The following is a 21,832-nucleotide window of genomic DNA, read 5'->3' as shown; positions in this document are numbered from 1 at the left end:
ACTTACCTTACCAGGCAGTCCAAAGCATCCTCTGATTGCACATTCTCTAACTGCTGGGGCGAAAGAGCTACAAAAAAGCAGCCTCTTCTCCTACCAATGGTTAGCAATTTGAATTTCCCGCCTTTTTCTGTTCATAACTGGAAGCTCTGGCCACAAGTTGAAGCAAAATTTTGCATCCAGAGCTGGTCATGACTCAAAATGGTCTTAAGTCGGGACGTTCGTAAGTTGAGGCACCACTGTATATTTAAAAGGTATCCCCTTAAATTGAGGTAAACAAAGTGCCTCAGGTGTCTCCCAACACTTTTTACAGTATATGGGAGACACAGTATGAGATAGCTGCCTTTCACCCAGTTGCAAAGACAAACAAGCAAGCAAGCCAGGAAGTAAACAAGGCAATGAATTCAACCCAAATTTTATGGGTGGAGGTTTCTTTGAAATGTTAACAACATGTTTTTATAAAGTACCTCTTATTCTGAGCATTCCCTGCACTTTCTGTTTTATTCCTTACACATTGAACTGACAGTACAGTGGACCCTTGACTTACAGACGGCTTGACTTACAGACTTTTTGAGTTACAGACTTCTCTGGCCGCAAAATTTAGGTTTGACTTGCAGACTGAGATTTGACTTACAGACCAGAAAAAAACCAAAATGGAACAAAAACGGCCTGATAATCGGTTTTCAATGCACTGTAGGTCAATGGAGACTTGACTTACAGACTTTTTGACTTGAGAACCGCCTTCCAATACGGATTAAGTTCTCAAGTCAAGACCCCACTGTACAGAAGCCACTGTACAAGATTACCTCAAAATGATAATCCATCACCATCAATTAAACTGATATTTTTGAATAGGAGAAATTCTCATTTCTTGTAGAACAGTGGGTAATTTCTGTGAACTGCAGTGCCAGCAGTGGCCAGAATCTCACTGGTATTCACATAAGGTGTATCCAACTTGTTGTGGTTAACTACAGGCATGACTAATTCATGAAGGGCAGAGGTATCTTAGTTGCACACTCATGCAAATGGCCAGGTACATGACAAGACAGATAGCAATTCCTCATCAGTTAGCTACAATTAGCTGCTGCAAGTTGCACAAACTTTACATGAAGAGCGATAGGATTTTGGCCAATATAAATAAGGACTGATTCAAGGGCCATCTTTCTGCAAAGAATCATGCTGAGGATACCCTTCTAGGATCAAGTCCAGGCAAACAGACTTAAGCTGAAATCTGCAGCCTATGATAATTAATAGTGGTTAAGCACTTAGAAGGCTGCCATTTACCGCAACCCATTAAAACCTTGGCTGTATATGCTTGTCATTTGCCGACATTTCTGAGCTGGGAGGAAAAACACTTAAGATCAGAAATAGTAATTACACATTTCAGAACATATGGCGGTGCAGTGCAAGAAACAATGGGTCTGTTTGGGTTTTCCCTCCTTAACAGAGCAATCCTATCTATGGTCACTCAGAATCATGTCATTAAGTGAGACAGGGCTCCAGGAGTTTTGGGGTGTTTTTTTTTTCCTTTTTACTGCAGCCTAAAAGCAACCGCCATCTTGTTCTTAGAAGTGTGAGAGAAATCTGTTTGAAGAAATGAAGAAAATATTAATAAGTAGAAATAACATAGCACTATGTAATAAATTGTATAATCCCACCCACCCCCAGCCCAAAGATAGGAAGTTAAGTTATCCATTTAGGGCCTCCCTAGAAAGACAGGTCTTCCTGGAAAGCTGTTTACAAAGACATGAGTCAGACTTCTCTCACAAAAGAGTTCCCGGGGCCTAGGTACAGCTATAGAACGGTCCCTCTAGTTCCATCTTGATGTATCAATGTGGTTGGATTGCTCAGGAGGACGTGCAAAGCTTGCCTGCAGTGGTGGACAGATATGTATGAGAAAAGGAAGGCCATTAAATATCCTGGTCCTAAATTAGAGATGGGCTACCATTGTAGCTGGTGGACTTGCCTGTATTGGCTGGGGTAGTGGGAGTGGAGGGCCACACGGTCCCAATCCCATCCTATATGCACCATGCTAGACTTCAAAAGGAAGCTCTGTATATTTTTAATTTGGCTCTAGAAGCAAACTGGAAGCCAGTTCTGCCCTTTCAGAAAGAGAGTCACATGCTTCCAGGAGGCCATCCCTGCTTAAGCAATTAATCTGCTGCCTTCAGAATCAGAATTTATTCATGGAGCTAGTTCATTATAACAACATATTAGCTATCTTTGTATCAAAATAATCGATGGTGGTGGTGATGGTGTCACCTCTGCTGGATGGATTTCAGCCATGGAGCACAGATATTTCCCATACAACCATATGAACAGCAATCCTGGATCAAACCAAGATCTTTTCTACTCTGTTTAGTCTCCTGCTTCCCTTTACTGCCAACTAGATGCACCTGACAAACCCAAAAGCTGTGCAAGAGGGCAATAACCTTTTCCTGATCTGGTTCTAAAGCAAGTGGTGTTAAGAGACACATTGCCTCTGAAGTTCCTAGGCAATCTCTAGCCATCATGACTAGTAGCCATTGACAGCCTCAGCCTTCATGAATCTGTCCAAGTTCCTTTGAAAGCTATTTATGTTGATGGGTGACCAATGCCATTTCTTGTGAAAGTGACTTTTATAGTCTATGTGCCATGTGAAGGACTTCCTTTTGTCCAAAATCTCCCACCATTCAGTTTCATTGGATCACCCTTGTTTCTAGTATGAGAGATGGAGAAAATATCTCCACATAATTTCTCATTTTATGTACATTTGCCACGTTTCCTTTAGTTAGGGAAGCATAGATAGTATACTTTTGGTTCAATGAAAAGCAGACAAAGTCATCTACTTCTAAACAGAATGTTTATTTTATATGCAAACTGGCAGCATCCAAGATAATTAACTATCTCACTGGAGAAAATGACAGAAACTGTAGTGACAACATCTTTCCCAGTCAGCTACCAATATTGCAAGATTTTTTTAAATAAAAAAAAACTAAGTATAAGGTAAGGAGTACAAAAGGTAGAGGGGATATGGGGGGGGGAAGAGGGGGAAGGAGAACACAAAATGTATTGTCATCCAATCTGATTGCCCTCCAGGTTTTAACTTACAGTTATATCTTAATTTAATTCTATGGTATTCAAGCACTATCTGGTGACTCTAGCCATTTAAATAATAAATCCCATCGTTCTCTTGCCATTTGTATTGGACAGTCTTTCAACACTTCTGATAGAATATCCATTTATGCCGCTTTCCATATCTTCTCAATGAGTTCCTCTTGTTTTGGTATCTCCAATTTCTTCCAGTTCTCAGCATAAAGAATTCTGGCTGCAGTGACTATATATATAGTCTAGGTAGTTCTTTGTCTTATCTCTATTATCTGGTATAATGCTCAGTAAAAACAATTCTGAGGTTAGAGGAACATTACAAAGCAGTATTTTTTTTTTTTTTTGTAATAGAGTATGTACTGCTATCCAGTACTGTTTTGCTACTCTACAAGTCCACCACATATGGTAAAATCTTCCCTCTTGTGCTTCACACTTCCAACAAACATTTGACACCTCTGTAAAAATCTTTGACAATTTTTCCGGAGTTGTATGCCACCTATAAAACATCTTATATATGTTTTCCTTGAACTTTACTGATTTTGTGAGCTTTATGTTATTTTTCCATATTTGCAACCATTGATCAATATCAATATTATATGCTGTATTTTGTGCCCACCTAATCATACATTCTTTTACCATCTCATCTTGCATTTTAGTTTCAAGCAAATAATCATACATTTTCTTAATTACTTTATCATTTGAGCCCAGCAGAAGTTTATCAAATATCCTTTGTGTTTCTAACTCTTCTTTGGGCCTTAACTCACAATCATTTTTAATAGATCTTGATATCTTAAAAGTTTCACTTCTGTCCTGAGGTTAGGTTGTATAAAGGCCTCTATGGGTGATACCGAGCCTGGTGTTTTTTGGTAAATCTGCTGGATGATCTTTTTCCAAGTCCCTAGTAGCGCTCTTCTTATCATATGTGAGTTGAAACTTCTTTGCTCTTTGTCTTTTTTGTACCATAGAAAAGCATGCCAACCTAACTGCAAATCATGTCCTTCCAACTTGAGTAGTCTATCATTATCTAAAGTTAGCCATTCCTTTATCCAGACCAATACACAGGCTCAATAATACAATACCCAATCTGGGAGACCAAAACCTGCTCTTTATTTGGCATCTTGCATTGCTTTGATTTTAATTCTTGGTTTTTTACCTTGCCACACAAATCTCATGATTATCTTGTTAAATTCTTGAAAAAATGACTTTTAATATTTTGGGAATTGTCTGAAATAAAAATAAAATTTTAGGTATAACATTCATTTTGATGGTTACTATTCTTCCCATCGATAGCTGTAATTTGTCTGCTCTCTCCAAGCTAATCTGTATCTCTTTAATCAACATATAATTGTCTTTGAATAATGTACTAGTTTTCTTTGAGCTTTAGATCCCTAATAATCTAACTCTCTTCTCTTCTTGAAAGTTAGTCCTTTCTATTAATTTCTGTCATTCTTGATCTCTTATATTTTTAACAAGTATTTTTGTTTTCTTTTGGTTTATTTTCATTCCTGCCATATCACCAAAATTAATCAGCATCTCCATCAGGTCTTCAATTGAGTCCATTGGATCCTCCAATATAATAACTAGATCATCTGCAAAAGCCTGGAGCTTAAAAGTATGACTTCTTACTTTCAGTCCTTTTATTTCCTTTTTATCTCTAATTTGCTCAGTTAATATTTCTAGAGTAAGAATGAATAGTAAAGGAGAGAGTGGTCACCCCTGTCTTGTACCTTTCTGTATTTGTATTTGTTTTGTCAGCTCTCCACTGATTCTAACTTTTCCCTTTTGCTGGGTATAGATTGCTATAATTAATTTCAAAAATCTTTCTTCAATTTGCAGCACTTCCAAATGGTGTAGCCTAAAATTCCAATTCAGATTATCAAAAGCTTTCTGAGCATCCAAGAATATCATAGCCATTTGCTTTTCTGGGTGAGCTTCATAGTATTCTAAAGTATTTAAGATTAGCCTTATTATTTTTCATCCGTCTTTTTGGAAGGAAGTCGAATTGGTCTTGATGTATTGTCTGTATTAAGATTCTTTTCAATCTAGTTGCCAACATGGTTGCATATATTTTGTAATCCACGTTTAGTAATGAAATTGGTCTGTAATTTTTGATTTCTTTACCCTCCGTGTTTTCCTTATGTATGAGAGAGATTATCACTTCGGACCACATTGATGGCAATTCTCCTTTTTCTTCAACTAATTCCAAGAGTTTCTTATATGGTTTAAGCAATACATTTTCTAATTCTTTGTAATATTCATCTGGAAGACCATCTGGGTCTGGTGATTTCCCATTTTTAGCTTTTTGAGGGCTTCTATAATTTTTGCATATGTTAAAGACTAATTTAAAGACTGCATTTGATCTTTAGCCAGTTTCATTTTATTGTATTGTACATATTCTTTCTGAGATTCTTTGTCTACTTCCTTTTTACTGTATAAATTTCAGTAGAAGTCCTCAACAATCTTTTTTATTTCTTCTTATTTAAATTTCTCAGTCCTTGTTTCATCTTTCAGTGTTTGTATTATTGTTTTCTCCTTCTCTTTCTTTAATTTGTATGCTAACCATCTCCCTGACTTATTTACATTTTCCAAAAAATGCTTTGCAAATATAAGCTTCTTTGCAGTTTCCTCAGTGAGCAATATATTTATCTGATGTTGTACTGATTTTATCTCTTTCAGTTCTGTATTTGATGGATTTTGTTTCAGCTATAGTTCATCTGTAGCTAATCTATTTTCCAAAATCTTATATTTTTTCTGTCTTTCTCTTTTTTGTTTTGATGCAAATTTTATTTCTGCTGCTCTTAAAAAATGCCTTACTTGCCTCCCAAACCATTGTCATTGGTGTTTCTGGCCTCATGTTCTGCTTGAAGAAAAAGTTCTTGCCTTCTTTTATTTGCTTGATAAATTACTCATTTTTGAAATGTGAAGTGTTGAGCTTCCAATTAAATTCTCTTGATTTGCTACCTACTTGTAATGAAATGGGACTGTGGTCTGCAAATGTGTTAGGTAAAATATCTATTTGCTCCAATTCTTTCATTACGTGTGTTGCGATCCAGCATGCATCAATTCTTGACCACAATTTATGTTTGTTAGAGTAAAAAGTATAGTTTTTTGTCTTTGGGTAACACGTCCTCCAGGCATCTATGATACTTACTTCTTCCGCCAATTGTAGAAAATTTCTTGAGATTTTTTTTTTTTGGTTATTTTATCGGTTTTGTGTCTAGTTCTTTGTCAAAAACAGCATTAAAATCTCCTATCACCCAATAGTGATCATAATCTTTATTTGTTAGTTCTAGTTTTAATTTTTTTAAGAAATTATCTTGATTTCTGTTTGGAACATAAATACTAATAATTAGCATTTTTGTTGATTCTCTTTGCAAGATGTTGAACCAGTTAAAAGAAATTCAGAAGTCACTGGTGAGGAAAAAAGTATCTTCCGTTTCTTGAATCTTTTCATCTTTGTTTTTTTTAATGAAACATATGTAATACTTTATATCATACTTAAACTGAGTTTGTTACTTTGATAATATAAAATGAGTCATATTTAACTTAGTTCACAGATAAAATCATGTTATTTGGTGCATTAGTTGGATATTGTAGACTACGTTTTGCAGTACAAATCTTCCAATGGCTATTTAAATGCATAAGTCGCATCCATAGTTATTCCTAAGTAAGTAAGATCTGTCTGTTGCATAATACTGACTCTCAGGTAAGGGCACACAGGCTTGTGGGCTCAAAATTATAAATGGCTCAATTTGGTGCAAGCAAAATTGCTAATGGATAAATTATTGTCTGTTTAGTTTTAGAATGGTAGTTGGTATAGAACTCCTGCAGGAGTAGTGCATTGGTTAAGATGGTTTGCTACAAGCTCCTGATGGATCCTATTGATTTCCTTCATGCAGGTGGGTCATTTCCTACTTAGTTCATTGCAGTACTGCTGAAGCCCAGACTGAGGCCCTGTCCGTATGACTTGCACAGTTTGGATTGGGAAGGCTGTGTTCTACTCACATCACCCCTTTAACAGCCATTGCACATCTTTCTGGCCCAGTGATAGGGCATGCTCTGTATGTACAATATATAGTACATGTCAGGTAACACACCTTGTCTCAGGTGATCTAATATGAATTACATCAGCCTTCTGCCTATTCAGCATGACTCAACTTTATGCACAGCTGTACAATATGGCTGATTAACAACTTCCTTTATACATTCAGTCTAAGATGTCAGTTTCTTCTATTACAGTACTTCTAATTTCTGGAGATCCAGCTCAAATTTCCCCCGTGTGGACAAGTCTTGAGCTTTAGAGTATGGAAATGGCTTGAGAAGTTGACACAGTGACTTTTGCGGCTTCTCTTAGTTTATAAATTCTAGAAGTAGAACCAGGCCGGCTTTCTGGTTTAATGGGAAGTTGAAAGTGATGAGAGAGGAGGATCAGAGGCTAAAGCACTGTAAAGAGAACAACTGAGGACAAATCCAATTGTGTATGGGCTACAAGCAATCTGAGTGGCTGTACTGCAGTGGCAAAGGCATCAAAGAAAACTCCCTTGACTGCAGCTATCCCTTCCTCGCAGAACTGACCATCAGAGAAAATGGATTATTTTGACCAATTGTGAAAGGAGACTCTTGCTAAAAATTCCAGACTTACATTGTGAATATATATAATAAAAAGGCATAAAAATGTATAAGCTAGTTTCAATTAGCTTTGATATTGTTTCAGGCTTATCTTGACCATCATAAAAAGGTTAAAAAGATATTGTAAAACATTGCATCATCTAGCATGTTGCAAACTTCCAGAAAACCCTCCTGATCATAGGCATTCTAGAGGGCATTTGTGTTATGTTCAGAATATAGAGTTTTCACAGACTGAGAGCACATTTTAGTATCAGATGAAACTTTATAACAACTTTGAAAACATTGACCTCCACTGTAAACATGGTAAACAGGCATTTCCACTTTCTAGGTGTCTAAACACCCTCATACTACTGATTCTGACTGAGTAAAACTTTGTCTTAACTAGTATTTCACACATTCTAAAAGGAAAAATATTATTTAGTAGGTTCTTATTTTGCAGTGGTAATTCTCACATGTCTTTTATTTTTAAATTTTCTGTTGTTCCAAGAGGAAAAATGGGGAGAGTGAGTGCTCAAAGGAACCAACTGGCCACCTACCCCATCCTACAGTTCCCTTTGCCCATCATGTCTCTAGGCATGTATAGGTGCCTCTTTCTCTGGCACAATTAACTATGGCCTTGTTAGCCATTGCCATTCCTTTCCTGCCATCTCAATTTCCAGAGCCTAGCTTTTATTTTTTTTAAGTTTTTTTAAATCTTGCCTTGATTAGTTTATCCCATTGTTCATTGTTTGCATGTGTACTGAACACACAGGATTTTTAATTGACTATCTGAAATGAATTACTGATGGCGATTTGGCTACATTATATTCAATTCTGTAATCAAACAAATTTTGCTGTCAAACAAAAAAGATCAATGTTATTGTTAATTGTCCTACTTGATGAATTAAATAGAGTATTATTCACTCGTTCTAATTAAACTATCAAGGAAAACATACATAACACTTCAAGAATGGGCGACTCTTTTATTCGCAGCTGTTAGCAAACACTGTACATCTGATTTGTGATTAAGATACAAAGAAGGAACAATTATAGTCAGATTAATTAAACAAACAGAAAGGATCTGGGGAGCAAGGGTGAAAAAAAAGACGGGCAGTGCATTAAATTGCATGGGAGAAAGAATGTAATATGCTATGCATGTCAATACCTAGTAAGGAAAGAATCCTATTTTAATGTAGCCACCCCCAACCTGATGACCTCTGGATTGATGTCACTGATGGGGCTGTGGGGTTAATGAGATACATTGGCCAACACATCAAATTGAGAAGGCCAGTTTGGTGGAATACTTCCAGGAAAGCCTGAGAAAATGCTCAAATTAAATACATATCATAAAGTGCAAGCCTAGGCATTTTTACCCAAAAAGAAGGCCCCGTGACTATTATCCTACTAGAAAAACATGAACGCAGGAGGACAATTGTGCAGATGTTTTCCTCCTTGTTGTTACCTGCTAGCTATCATTTGACCAAGAGTGGGAGTGGGTGCACAACTGCTTCTCTAGCCTGAGGAAGCTGATGAGTGCCACAGTGGGCCATCTGTTCAGGAAGACTTGCTTACGTGATTCCCTTCTTGTTGAACGTGGGACTAACATGATTCTTTGTTAATTTGGATTGAATCTCACATGTGTGAGCATGGGATTAGCAATTACATGGGAGTGTATTCTTTGTTATCTTTGTGTCAGGGCACAAATATGGATTTTGTTAGCATTTGGAAATCTGGAAGAGTGTTCATTATTCATCATTTCCTGTTCATGAGATAATTCTCTTTTAAGTAAAAGATTAATTTCGTCTTTCTTTTTCCAGGCAAGTATGTTTTTAAAAGCCTTTGTGTTTACGGACATGCATGGATTGTTTAATGGGATCTTATATAAAACACTCTAGGCATCATATATAAAATGTAATGTTCATCATACATTCACCTTACCTGAGGAGGAATTCTCAGATTTTTCAGGTCATGAGATGTATGCACTCCACACACTGTGATCTTCGAAAGTTCTGGGAAATCTAGGGAACAGACTGTGTGAACCAACAGAAAAAGTTCTGTTTTAACCAAGTCTTGATTGTACTTATCGAAATGATCTTAGCTTGCAAGCTATGAGATGTTAAGTTAGCTCATAAGTAACTCATGGCTACTACATTATCTCAGAGATTTTCAGCTCTGTGTTCAGCTGGGTGTGCTTTTCACTTCTACTGGCTGAGGCTGTTTCTGCTAATGGTTGAAGAAATGGAACATTACACCATTTAACGGTGTGGGTCACATTAATCACTGAGAATTCTTTTAATGTCTCAGAAGTAACTGTCAAACTGGACATACTGAATCTATTTAAACTAAAGCATGCCATTTTTTATCTACAGTGATCTTTAATTCACATAAAAGGGTCAAGAAAATGTGATTAAGTGACAGTTTTAAAATGTACTATAATATTAAATAGCTTGATTAAGTGACAACTATAAAATGTAATACAATATTAAGTATCTGGCTATGTCCCAAAAGAACTTTAAAGTATTTTAAATGGTTTGGGAATTTAGTAACCCATTAGGAGTTACAAAAGAAAAAAATTAATAAATAAAAATAACTTAACTCCCATACTATATGCATGTACTTACGAAATCACCCCAAACATCAGATAATGTGTTGTCATGGATTAAGTAATGTATAAACTAATTTAAAATATAATTTATTCCTCATTTCCAGCTGAAATGAATTATAGGTATGCATAATTTGCAGTTGCTCGCATTTATCTGGTTATGTGTTCCCTTTATTTCTTTTCTCTGTCCATACTCTGTTCTCTTTATAGCTTCCTTCCTCTTCTTTGTTGCCTCTCTGGTGAATTTTAAGATTGTATATTTTTGAGGCAAAAATGTTTTCTCATATGTAGCTTTGTTAAACAACAAAAACCACTGTACACTATAAATGTACATGGAGTTTTTCAAATCTTCTTCCCTATACTGTGGGATCTGGTCCATCTAGCTTCTTATGGTTTGCTACCTTGACTGGCAGAGTTTCAGAGAAGAATCTTTCCTAGCCCAACTTGGAGATGCCAGTAGATGAACCAGAGACTTTTCTAAATCTTCATTTTCCTCATAGTAAACAGCTATCCACTAGGTTAGACCTATGACTAATTTAACCTTCATATACCAGTATGGGATATTTTAGTCCCTCAGAATCACATATGGTCACAGAATCCATACAGAACAAAAACCACGAGGTAAGCATTCTGCAACATTGTCACCCAAGCATCATAAGCAATGCCCTAGAGACTTAGTCACCTGTGTATCTGTGGGCAGACTCCCAAAATGAATGAATGAATGAATGGATGGATGGATGGATGGATGGATGGATGGATGGATGGATGGATGGATGGATGGATGGATGGATGGATGGATGGATGGATGGATGGATGGATGGATGGATGGATGAGTTGGAACAAAACTTGACCCAACAAATCTGTTGCATTTTGTCACCAGAATACTTTTTTGTCCCAGCCAATGTAACATATTAGGGCAAATAATGTTTTTGTTGGCTTCTCTCCACACAATCAGGAACCCCTGGTTTTTCAGGGTACTCAATCACATGGAGGCATTCTCCATTCTATACGTCTTCCCACCCCCTCTTTCTTTAGCACCTGTCAGTAGGTTGGACCCTTTTGCAGGGAGGGGGCATTGGCCATTTCTGTAGGGTTGGGAAATTCAAGACATCTATATTAAATCCTAACTCTAACCTTGATGCTACTGCTAACTCTCAATAGATTTGGAATTCTCTTGTGGTCAGAAAATATGCCACAATTCACTCAATCCAAGGTTCAAAACCTGAGTGAGTGAGGGTTAAAGTATGGTTTTGTTCAAATGAACTAGGGTCAGTTTGCATGTTTGTATATCATTGATATTATTAGAATGGACGCTGGTGTAGAGCGCTATCATCATCATCATCATCATCATCATCATCATCATCATCATCATCATCACCATCTGTGATGATGGTGGTGGTGGTCTACTATCCTGGGTCATATAAAACCATTGTTTCAACAAACCAGTGTCTGCCCAAGTTTTTATTTTTGTAAAGAAACTCTGATAAGTTTTAAACCAATAGGTGATACTTCTACTTTCCTCTGTGTGACTGTAGAGGTCCCAATGTTAAGTAGTCTCCTGACATGTCACATCTGACCATCTTTCCCATGAAAAGGGATTTTTTTAAACTAAAGGAATAAAATGATTTGCACCAGTGGAAACTGTGTTGGTCCACTTTGAGTGCACCTAATCTTAAAGTAGGTACTTATGTGAATGGAACAGCATCACTGGATACTATCCAAAGTCTTTGGGGCAGAAAGACTTTGTTTAATATTGACATAATTTTGGGTAATGTCTACATTTCCCACTTTTTACATCTTTCTTCGCATTTTGTTCCAATTGTATGGTCAATTTCTAAGACCCAACATGGCTTCATGGAACCTTTTTGGATGCTCTAAATCCTATTGCATCATCTGAAATTAAAAATCTGCAGTTTATATAACCCTAAATAGATATACATATCTGTGTCTGGAAGTGCTATTCCTCATCATCACCACCATTAAAAAAAATTAGCTTCCTTTGATCAAATCTACTCCTTGCCTTCAGCACATTTTTGGTGCAAAGTGCAATATTAAATAAAGGCATAAATAAATGAAATCTTTATTTTCTTTATAATGTATGAAGGGAGGTGTGGTGGGGTCTAGGACAACATAGCCATGGGCTGTTCACTTTCTATGAATTTTTCAATATAGCCGTCTTTGTAAAATCCAAAGAATGGAGACAGATGCAAAGTTGCCCATCAGTTATCTAATGGAGCGAGAGCATAATTAATCAGATATAACACCTAGGAATAATTGGTGCAGAAATGTATTTCCCAAGGTGGCAAGGTTGGTTTCTTCAGTATGTTGAGTCAACTTGTATTAATCACATCATAAAATTAGTGCCAATTTGTCTTCACAACTTTCAGATTGCTTATAGGATATGAAGTTTATCATTCAGATTGGGTCCCTCAAATAAGGAAAAGGCGAATATTAGGCTAGAGATCAAAAACATGTAGCCAAACAGACAAATGTAAAGGGAGGAAGGAAAAAGGAAAGAAAATTCTATCTGTGATCAAGAAAAATTACTCACATGGATATTGGGACATAATGTCATCAGAATAAAAGGCACAGAGCCCCTTTGACAGGTGTGATGGAATTATTAATGTGGATCAAGCCAGAATTAATGTGAAGTGATGGTATGAATATACTGTCATGTTAGTGTGTGATCACAACTTTCAGTCTGGGCCTTACAAGCACACCAACCGAGCTGTAGTTTCTATAATTATGTTGCCCAGAGTGCTGTTATAGTGCTAGTTTCAGAGAGAAGAGCAGTAGAATATATTAACCATGAATCTTAACCTAATTTTAATTTCTATTTGTTTTCCTCATTTTTAGCAGAGCTGGAAAAGTTGCTGTTTCAAATCACAACTTAAAGAATCCTGCACAAAAGAGACCTTTCCATGCCTTGCTCTGGTGCTTAGAAGATTTTAGGAGTTGGGTTCAAAATGTCGTATTTCTGAACTCTGTGTTCTGGTCTTCTTCAGGAAACTTCCTTTAAATGCCAAACTAGCATCTTGATCTCATGATTTAATTTAATCCAAGGAACTGAAAATATCATGATACTTTCATAGAATCATAGAATGATGGAATTAGAATGGGCTTATAAGGCCATTGAGTCCAAACCTCCACTTAATGCAGGAGTACAGATAAAAGTATATCTGACAGATGGCTGTCTAATTTTTTTCTTGAATACTTCCAGTGCTGGAGAGCTCTGGGCTCAAGGTTGTGTCTTGTGGTATGCTGCCTGTTACTGCCTACCAATTTGAGAAGCAGCCATTGATAACCCCTCTCTGAGTATGCTTCTGTAGCCAACTGTGCATCCACCTGATAGTTGCTCTAATCATCCCACATCTAGTTAGCTTACTAATCAAAATATCATGGGGCTCTTTGTCAAAAGCTTTTCTGGCATCAAGATATATTACCTCTACTGCATTTCCACTGTCTACCAGGGAGGTTACTTGATAAAAAATGAGATCAAATTAGTTTGGCAGGATCTGTTCTTGACAAATCCACATTGGCTTCTAGCTTAGTTGCAGACTGATCACTTTATAATCTGCTCCAGACTTTTCCGAGGCAATAATGTCAGGCTGACTGGTTGATAGTTCCCCAGTTCCTCCTTTTTGACCTTTTTGAAGAATGCATTCCTATGGGCTTCAGACTCACCTTAAAGCGAAAATCCTCCATACGGCGGCCATTTTCGCTGCCCGGTAAGTGAGGAATCCGTCCCAGAAAACAGCGGCCGGCCATTTTTTTTTACCCGGCGGCCATTTTGGAACCACCGATCAGCTGTTAAAAAATCATTGCTTTGCGATGATCGGTAAGCAAAACCGGGTACCAATCATCGCAAAGCAATTTTTCCCCATAGGGAACATCGCAAAGCGCTTGCAAAAGCGATCACAAAAAGTTAATCGCTATGCAATTTCTTCTTTATACGGGGCACCCGTTAAGTGAGGCACCACTGTATTCTTGACAGTGGTTCTAAGATGATGGTGGTGGTGGTGGTGATTTATCAGTCTCAAGCTGTAATCCTGTATCTTCCAATTGCACTTCACATTTGCCAGAGACTGACCAGCTGTCCAACTGCTCACTAACAGGCTGTGCTGCAGGAATCCCTACCCCATCTCTTCATCTTAGTTGGCAGGTGCTGGAGGAGGCAGAGGAGGTGAATGAGGGAAGCTGGAGGAGGCAGAGGAGGTGAATGAGGGAAGCTGGAGGAGGCAGAGGAGAGAAGCACACTCTCTTGCTGGAAGGGGAGGGAAGGAGCAGTGTGCTCTGGCAGGTTAGTGGGAGAGCTGGTCAGGGTATGTAGGGAATGTAGGGAATGTGAATTTGCAGCAGCTGTGTTACCGCACTAATGACTTAGAAGTGCTTTATTCCCATCTCTAGACTTCTGCATTTTTCTTTATCATCCGTTATCACTTTGCCATACTCGGTTAGTAGCTGAGTTGTCATTTCTTTTCTCTGTGTTTTGCTACACATATACCTCAAGAATGCTGTTGTTGTTGTTGCTTTTAGAGTCTCTTGCTAATCTCAGGTCATTATCAACTTTTCCTTTCCTAATACCATCCATGTAATTTTTTGTTACCTGTCTGTACCCTTCCTTTGTGGCCATATCTGTGTTAATACTTTAGATACATTCACCAAAGAAGTGTGCTTAGATACTTGATAAATTATTACAGCAGAGTGACACAACTACCTACTACATTACTTTCATCTCACTATCATCACTGATCAAACAGGCTTTGCAGGTTTTTATGCTTCAAATTCCCTTTGACCTGGTAATGAGATAGACAAAATGAACATTTACTAGAAGAGAGCTACAATTCCTCAAGAGGGGAACTTCCAAACAATTTTTTTTAAAGAAATGTTTGATAACCCAAAGGGAAAAATGAATCTTGGATCAATTTGGGGGGTGAATATAGAATTTGGGGTGAGGGGAGGAAAAGCTACAACCCAAACTTTGTATCTTATGGAACTGGTTATCTGCTTCTGCAGCCTTAGAAGTATCAGGATCCTGGTTCAATTCTGTTCTGTTGGTTTGCTTACTGTGCAACAAATATCTAGCCCTTCCGTGCTATTAGAAATGGCTGGCATACTGTGAGTTCTATGTGTGTTTGTGAGAGTGAGAGACTGAGAGTGGGAGAAAGAGATCTCGTCAGTGTTTTCCAAAGTGCTAAAAGGTTCTCTGGTGTGGAGCACCTTTGGACCAGTGCCAGTGTCTAATTAAAGCCATCCAGGTTCCAATCTCTTAAGGTCAAACTATTATGTCATGTTAAACATACAGTGGTTCAGCTTTGTGGCTCCCCTGCTTTTTTGTGCCAAAAGAATTTCCCCCGTCCAACTCCCTCCAAAGTGGAGGGTTAAACCAAACCAAATGTGGGAAGAACAAACCTCCCCTAGCCTAGGTACACTTGTCCTGCTCCAGGTTGCAGACACATCTACTTATTCTTCAGCAAGCGAAGAGAGGAATAGGAACCCCAATGAAATGTGTTATTATAATAAAGCAAGATGCGCAGTTTGACCCTCCATCATGATTCTGCAATACCTGCTACTTTATGTTTCAAGGGGAGGTGCTGAATGGTGATGGCTCTGATGCAGCCAATTAAGTATGTGTACGGCATTTTTTCCACCACCAAAATCAACAAATAACTACTGTGGTAAAACCCACATTATGTATAATATCTCTTAAGCTGCCCTTATACTGAGGCATTTTATGTGCTCAATAGAAAGAGGAAAAACACATTAATATTTATGTATTTATTTATCTATTTATTTAATTTAGATCCCACCCATCTAGATCGAAGGCTACTCTGGGAGGCTAACAACAAATTTATAAAAACAATTTCATAAAAACAATAACAGTATAAGACAACAATAACGTAACATAGTTCAAGATGGCAAAAATAAATTAAATAATGACAGGAGGGAAGGCCTATCTGAAGAGCCAGGTCTTAAGCTTGCTCTTAAAAACACCCAGCAAGGGAGCCAGGCAAATGTCTGGGGGGTATATTGTTCCAGTGACAAGGGGCCACTACCAAGAAGGCCCAGTTTCTTGTTCATTCTTTCTGGACCTCCCTTGGTGTTAGGCCCCTCAGCTGCCCCTCCTGGCTAGAGTGAGTAATACAGGTAGATCTAGGTAGGAAAAGGTGTTCCAGTAGATATTGAGGTCCTAAACCATTTAGGGCTTTCTATGTCATCGTTAATACTTTGAAATCAATGTGGAATTGAATGGGCAGCCAATGCAGGGCAGCCAGAGTGGGGAGATATGGTAATGTTTTCTCACCCTGCCGTGTTCTGCACCATTTGAAATTTCCACATCAAGCTCAAAGGCACCCCCATGTAGAGCACATTACAGTAGTCTAATCTCAAGACTACAAGCACATGGATCAGAGTGGTGCACTTAAGTATCTATGATGGTGGTCAACAAAATTTCACTTACAGCATTTCATGGCAATTTCTTTGATAAAAACAATTCTATTTCAATGGGGGGGACATAGGGGAATACCTCTGTTCTTGAAGGTGTTTAAGCAGGTGTTTAACCCTTAGTGTAATTAGTATGACATAACAAGTAGAACCAGGTGAAAATGGCATACAATAGCCCCACTCATCCACATACACACTTCCTTCTCATCTACTTGTCTCACATGTAGGGATCACCATGATCATGCTAAAAGACTGGTTTTCAGTTTCCAATAGGGAGCAATAGCTGAATCCAGTACCAAGAGAGCTTACCTTGCTGAGATAAGCATTGAATAAAACAGTAGATAAAAGTGGTTCTTCTCCCCCACAACAGTTTTGTCCATTCTTGGTGAATGTGTCCATCTGTTTCTGGGTGAAAATATGGCACTTGGTGCTAATTTTGTGATAGCTTTATGTGAACCAAAAACAAAGTCTGGCTTTTCACCCTTTTTCAGTTTCATTGCATGAGATTGACCGAAACAAGCGGTTGATAAACAATGTGGGAATAAACTGCCAGATGTTCTCTCAGCATGCAAACTAGGTTTACGATGTTCTTTTCAATAAATGTATATCTTGCACCTTTACTATATGTGCAACATACTGGTAAGCTATTTAAATCTCATGTTTATGGGCCGAAATCTACATGCATGCCAGGAGCTTACAACCCATCCAGAAGGGTGCTTTTCCTCCTTCCTTCAGCTTGCATGAATATAGAGAGAGATGCTATCAAAAATTTCTCCACTAGCACATTAATCCTTACATCAATGCACTGCTCAGTGGACATGACAGGAAGGGACGGGGCTCGGCTGTTTTCTTCTCTGCCCCCTCCTTTGGTGTTCACAAACATAAGACTATTTCTTGATGATCGTTTTTTGAACTTTCATGAAAGGGAGAGAGAACTGTCTCCTGGGTTGCTGTCACTTTGTATCCATTGTCGCCTTGTGGATTCTTTCAAAATAGGAGAATGGACTTTTATGTCATTCCCTGTTTGTCTTTCGACAGTGGTATATATGCAAGGCTTCTGTGTAGGGGCTACTGCACCATTGCTAGAGGAAAAAGTCCAAATACTTGATCTGTGGTTATTTTTATTTAGAAGGCAATCCTGATTTGAGTGAAACGGGGAATAAACCCCTTGTCTTTATGCTTTATTTGTTTCCTTCAAGAAATTTACTACTATTTCTCATCTGATATAAAGGGGAACTATGTTTTATATAATGACAGTTCATATTTGGTAGTCATGTTCACATAGAAAATGTATATTGTATTTGCATTCTTGCAACAACCACTTATAGTAAAATTTGCAATATTCTATGGCATAAAGGCTACCAAAAATGCCCTCCAGGGACAAAGAGCAATTTTAGTGGAGGCGGAAGAGGGACAGGGCTAGCCTCTCCCCCACATGATGTGACCCTAATCATAATCGGTCCTCACTCCTTACAACTATTATTACATTTTTTAAAAACAACATTGTGAATATGAGTGGAGAAAAATTTCAGATTTCATGTACCATCTAAGTCTGACTCTTACAACTGTTCAGAAAGTAAGTGGCTTTCACCAGGAGTTCAACTGAAAGGACTTCACTCCTTCGAGAAGTAACCAAAGATAAAGAGTATCTGAAGGCAGCGGTGGGCAGCAAAGAGAAAGTTATGAACATGTAAATTTGAACACAACTTGACAATGACATTGGTGTGATGGGCACCAACTGGGGAAATGGCAATTCATTATAGTTCATGGTTCACAAGCCACAAACTTTCATGAACTTTTTGGTGAAACCAACATTTTTGTGTTTCATGCAATTCAGGAATTTCAGGACTGGTAGAATGGCCCCTGCATTAGTTAGAGAAGCCAAACTCACAACGAGCCTTCAGCTGACTCTCCTTTCCACCTCCTCCAAGTTTAACAGAGATTAGATTTGGGGTGTCCAAGTTATAGGCCCCCCATAGCAGGTGCCCAGAGGAAGCTGCTCTTTAGCAGCCATTCTACCACTCCCGGAAGTCCAAAACCATATGAACCATACAAATTGCCAACACCGATAATAGTTTGTCATTTTGTTTCATTCTGGGTAAGCACATTTCGCCAAAGCACCCCAAAACAAACCATAAAATGGCCCAATTTGTGGGGTGTGTGTGTTGCTTCATGGTTCATTTCATGCATATCTGTTCCAAGTTTATGTTTATACAGGGATCAGCCAGACAGCTGTGGGAAACAGCATGAGTACAGGAGCACTCTTCAGCTCTTACTATCTCACAGCGATTATAGATAGGCACACTGCCTCTGGTGCAGGAAGGAATGCATCTCCCCATGTCATATGTCCCCATTCCCCACGAGGGAGTAGGATTTCCTGCAATCCAGCTTTTTTTAGTCCCATTCATTTCAGTTAACATTTGCTTAAATCTCTCTTGCTGAAATCAATGGACCATAAAGGTGCTTAATGTTGTTGAGATCATGCCCACAGTTTGGAGCATGGTTTTATTTAATCATTAATCTTAAAAGGTGATGCTCCTGTATTGAATGGTTCAACCACTGCAGGATAACCGATGTGGACAAGAAGGGCAACATTTTAGACTACTATGAATTATTTATTCCTAATCTGGACATACAAGACGTATTACAAAAATAGATTCACACCCTGATGTTAACTTTTTTAAAAAAATCTGATAACAACACACAGTAATCAAAACCAAGGAATGGAACAAAGTGTTTTAACTGGCACCAATCAGTAAAGAACAAGAAAGATTAGTGACATAAAAATATTTCCATTTGCATCCCCAAAATTAGAGCTGAATATTCAGTGAGCCTGTGTGACTGGCCTGTTAGACTGAAACTCTGACCATCTTTAACTGGGAGTAAGTACCAATTAACAGAGTGGAACTGGCTCCTAGAGAGGCATGCATAAAGGAATGTTTCCCATTTACCAGATAACCTATAGCTAGTGATTGATAATGAAGTTAAAAAAAATCTTGCCTCTGCTCATTCAGACATATCATTTTTTAATTTTTTTATTTTGTTTGGTCTTCATATGTTTCTCAATTATTCTGTGAACTATGAGCTATGGAAACTATGTTTTGCTTTGTATTTTGCCAAAGGGATAACCACCACTTTAATTCCCTATCACACTTATCCAGCCCTGTGGGTTGGCATTACTGTGGGTTTGTTTTATAGAACATAGTAAGTATGTGTGTTTGTGTGTGTGCAGCATATTTAGCAGGACAACCCTGGAAATATGCTCCGTTGCTTTTTAGGTGTTGCAAGTTAATTATCTAAACCTTGCAAATCATTTGCTTGGAGAATGTTTCTTCCAAAACCTGACAAATGCAGCGCGGATGCTCACAAAGGAAAATAATGGTCCCTTCTGTGCACAATGCGGTTGCGTTCTTGGGGCTGTACCATTTTTAGTTTTTTTTAATCACAGTGTTGTTTTAGATTCCAATATATTGCCTACAGGAGTCACACATGGCTGGTTTGAGACTCAGAAATGCCTGTGGAGCTGGAACATGCTGGAATATGAAGCGTGCCAGTAGTCCTATCAATTAGACAATGACCCAGAAATTCTTGGAAGAATGGTTTTTCAGCTCTTTCCAGCCTCCTGGGCATGTAACCCACCCACTAGGTTTTCATGGATTCCTATGTTGGAAGCTGGAATAACTGGATAGTGAGCCAATGGAAGATTTTGGAAGAAAAAAAAATAATTACTGCCCCTAAGAGAAACAAATCACTCAGTTAAACAAATGAATAATCAAAGCTGTTGGCCAACTAACAAAGCAGCAAATTCAGTTAAGACCCTGTGATTTGGTTTAATATTCCCTTCCTGGGCCAAAGTGTCATATAGACTGATGTACTAGTAGTTTGGTTTCCATAATAAAGGTCGTATTGGTCGCAATATTTTAATGACATCCGGCTACTTTACTAGGCCTCAAATTCTTCATAAGTCTCCAGGTCGTGAGACCACCATTTGCATCCATTGACCTTACCAACCCTTTCTCTCCTTTCTGAGTCTTACGAAGACCATTAAACTTGCAGATGCAATTATTGTATAATAAAGTATTGATTTTTCTGAGGCAAGAAACCCTCTAACATTTTCTTTTTGGACTTCACATTTATGAAAGAAAAATGTATCCAAGCCTAGAGCCTTTAAATTCAGAAATGGATACCCACTCCCTTATGTTAAAGCATCCAAAAATAGATAAGTGGGTTTTTTTTGGGGGGGGGGGGGTTCGGAATCCCAGAGTACACATTGTTCAATTTCAGTGAAGCCTGAAACAAGAAAGATCTATACATAGGCATGGAATGAAATTAGCATTTGTAACATGCATCTTTTTATCTCTCGTGCTGTGATTGATGGTTATGTTCATTTACTCAAGGTTTTAGCTAGCATAAGTCGTCCCCCCCCCCGGAAAATTTGTAATCTCCCCCTCGCACAACCCACAAGTATTTTCTATTTTCTGCCACAATTAGTGAGGCTGGCTATGGTCAGATGCAGGCAGCGGAGCAGGGGAGGCATCGGTTGCACCATTAGATGTTTGTGATTTGGGCGGTGCAAGTCTCAGGGTGATGGGACAGCACAGCCTTCCATTCTCCCACAAGCAAAGTTCTCCCCAGATACAGCACAAGCAGGAACACAATCCTAGCTTCCAATTGCACATTTACTATGCAGTGAATTCTAGGGCAATATTGTGAAAAGCATCAGAATAAGTGGTATTGATAACATCTTAGTGTAGGATAAGACTTAATTACATGAATTATCTACCATAAATGCATAAATAAAAACACCATTATGAGTTTAGATGCATACGCTCTTTGACTGGCAAATGGAGGTGTGGCCAGGGCCTTTTTAAAAAAGAGGTACAGTGGATTTTAGCCTTAATCCTGGTGTGCTGTCAATTCAAATCTCTCTCTCTCTCTCTCTCTCTCTCTCTCTCTCTCTCTCTCTCTCTCTCTCTCTCTCTCTCTCTCTCTCTCTCTCTCTCTCTATCTATCTATCTATCTATCTATCTATCTATCTATCTATCTATCTATCCCGCACCATCTGGCAACCAGGCCACTCTGGAAGGCTAACAA

The 21,832-nt window shown here is 38.3% G+C and overlaps 1 long non-coding RNA gene across 1 annotated transcript in view; it reads left to right on the top strand.

The window, feature by feature from the left end:
* The window catches only part of LOC144583505 (uncharacterized), a 33,030-nt gene extending 11,301 nt beyond the window's left edge, over positions 1-21,729 (top strand). Inside the window, exon 2 of the long non-coding RNA XR_013537299.1 lies at positions 1-21,729. This exon is cut by the window's left edge and continues 7,879 nt beyond it. This is a non-coding gene — a long non-coding RNA (uncharacterized LOC144583505).
* The last annotated feature ends 103 nt before the right edge of the window (positions 21,730-21,832 follow it).

Source organism: Pogona vitticeps, chromosome 1 (genome assembly GCF_051106095.1).
Source record: "Pogona vitticeps strain Pit_001003342236 chromosome 1, PviZW2.1, whole genome shotgun sequence".
Taxonomy (NCBI): Eukaryota; Metazoa; Chordata; class Lepidosauria; order Squamata; family Agamidae; genus Pogona; species Pogona vitticeps.
This window is presented reverse-complemented; position numbering and strand designations above follow the sequence as displayed.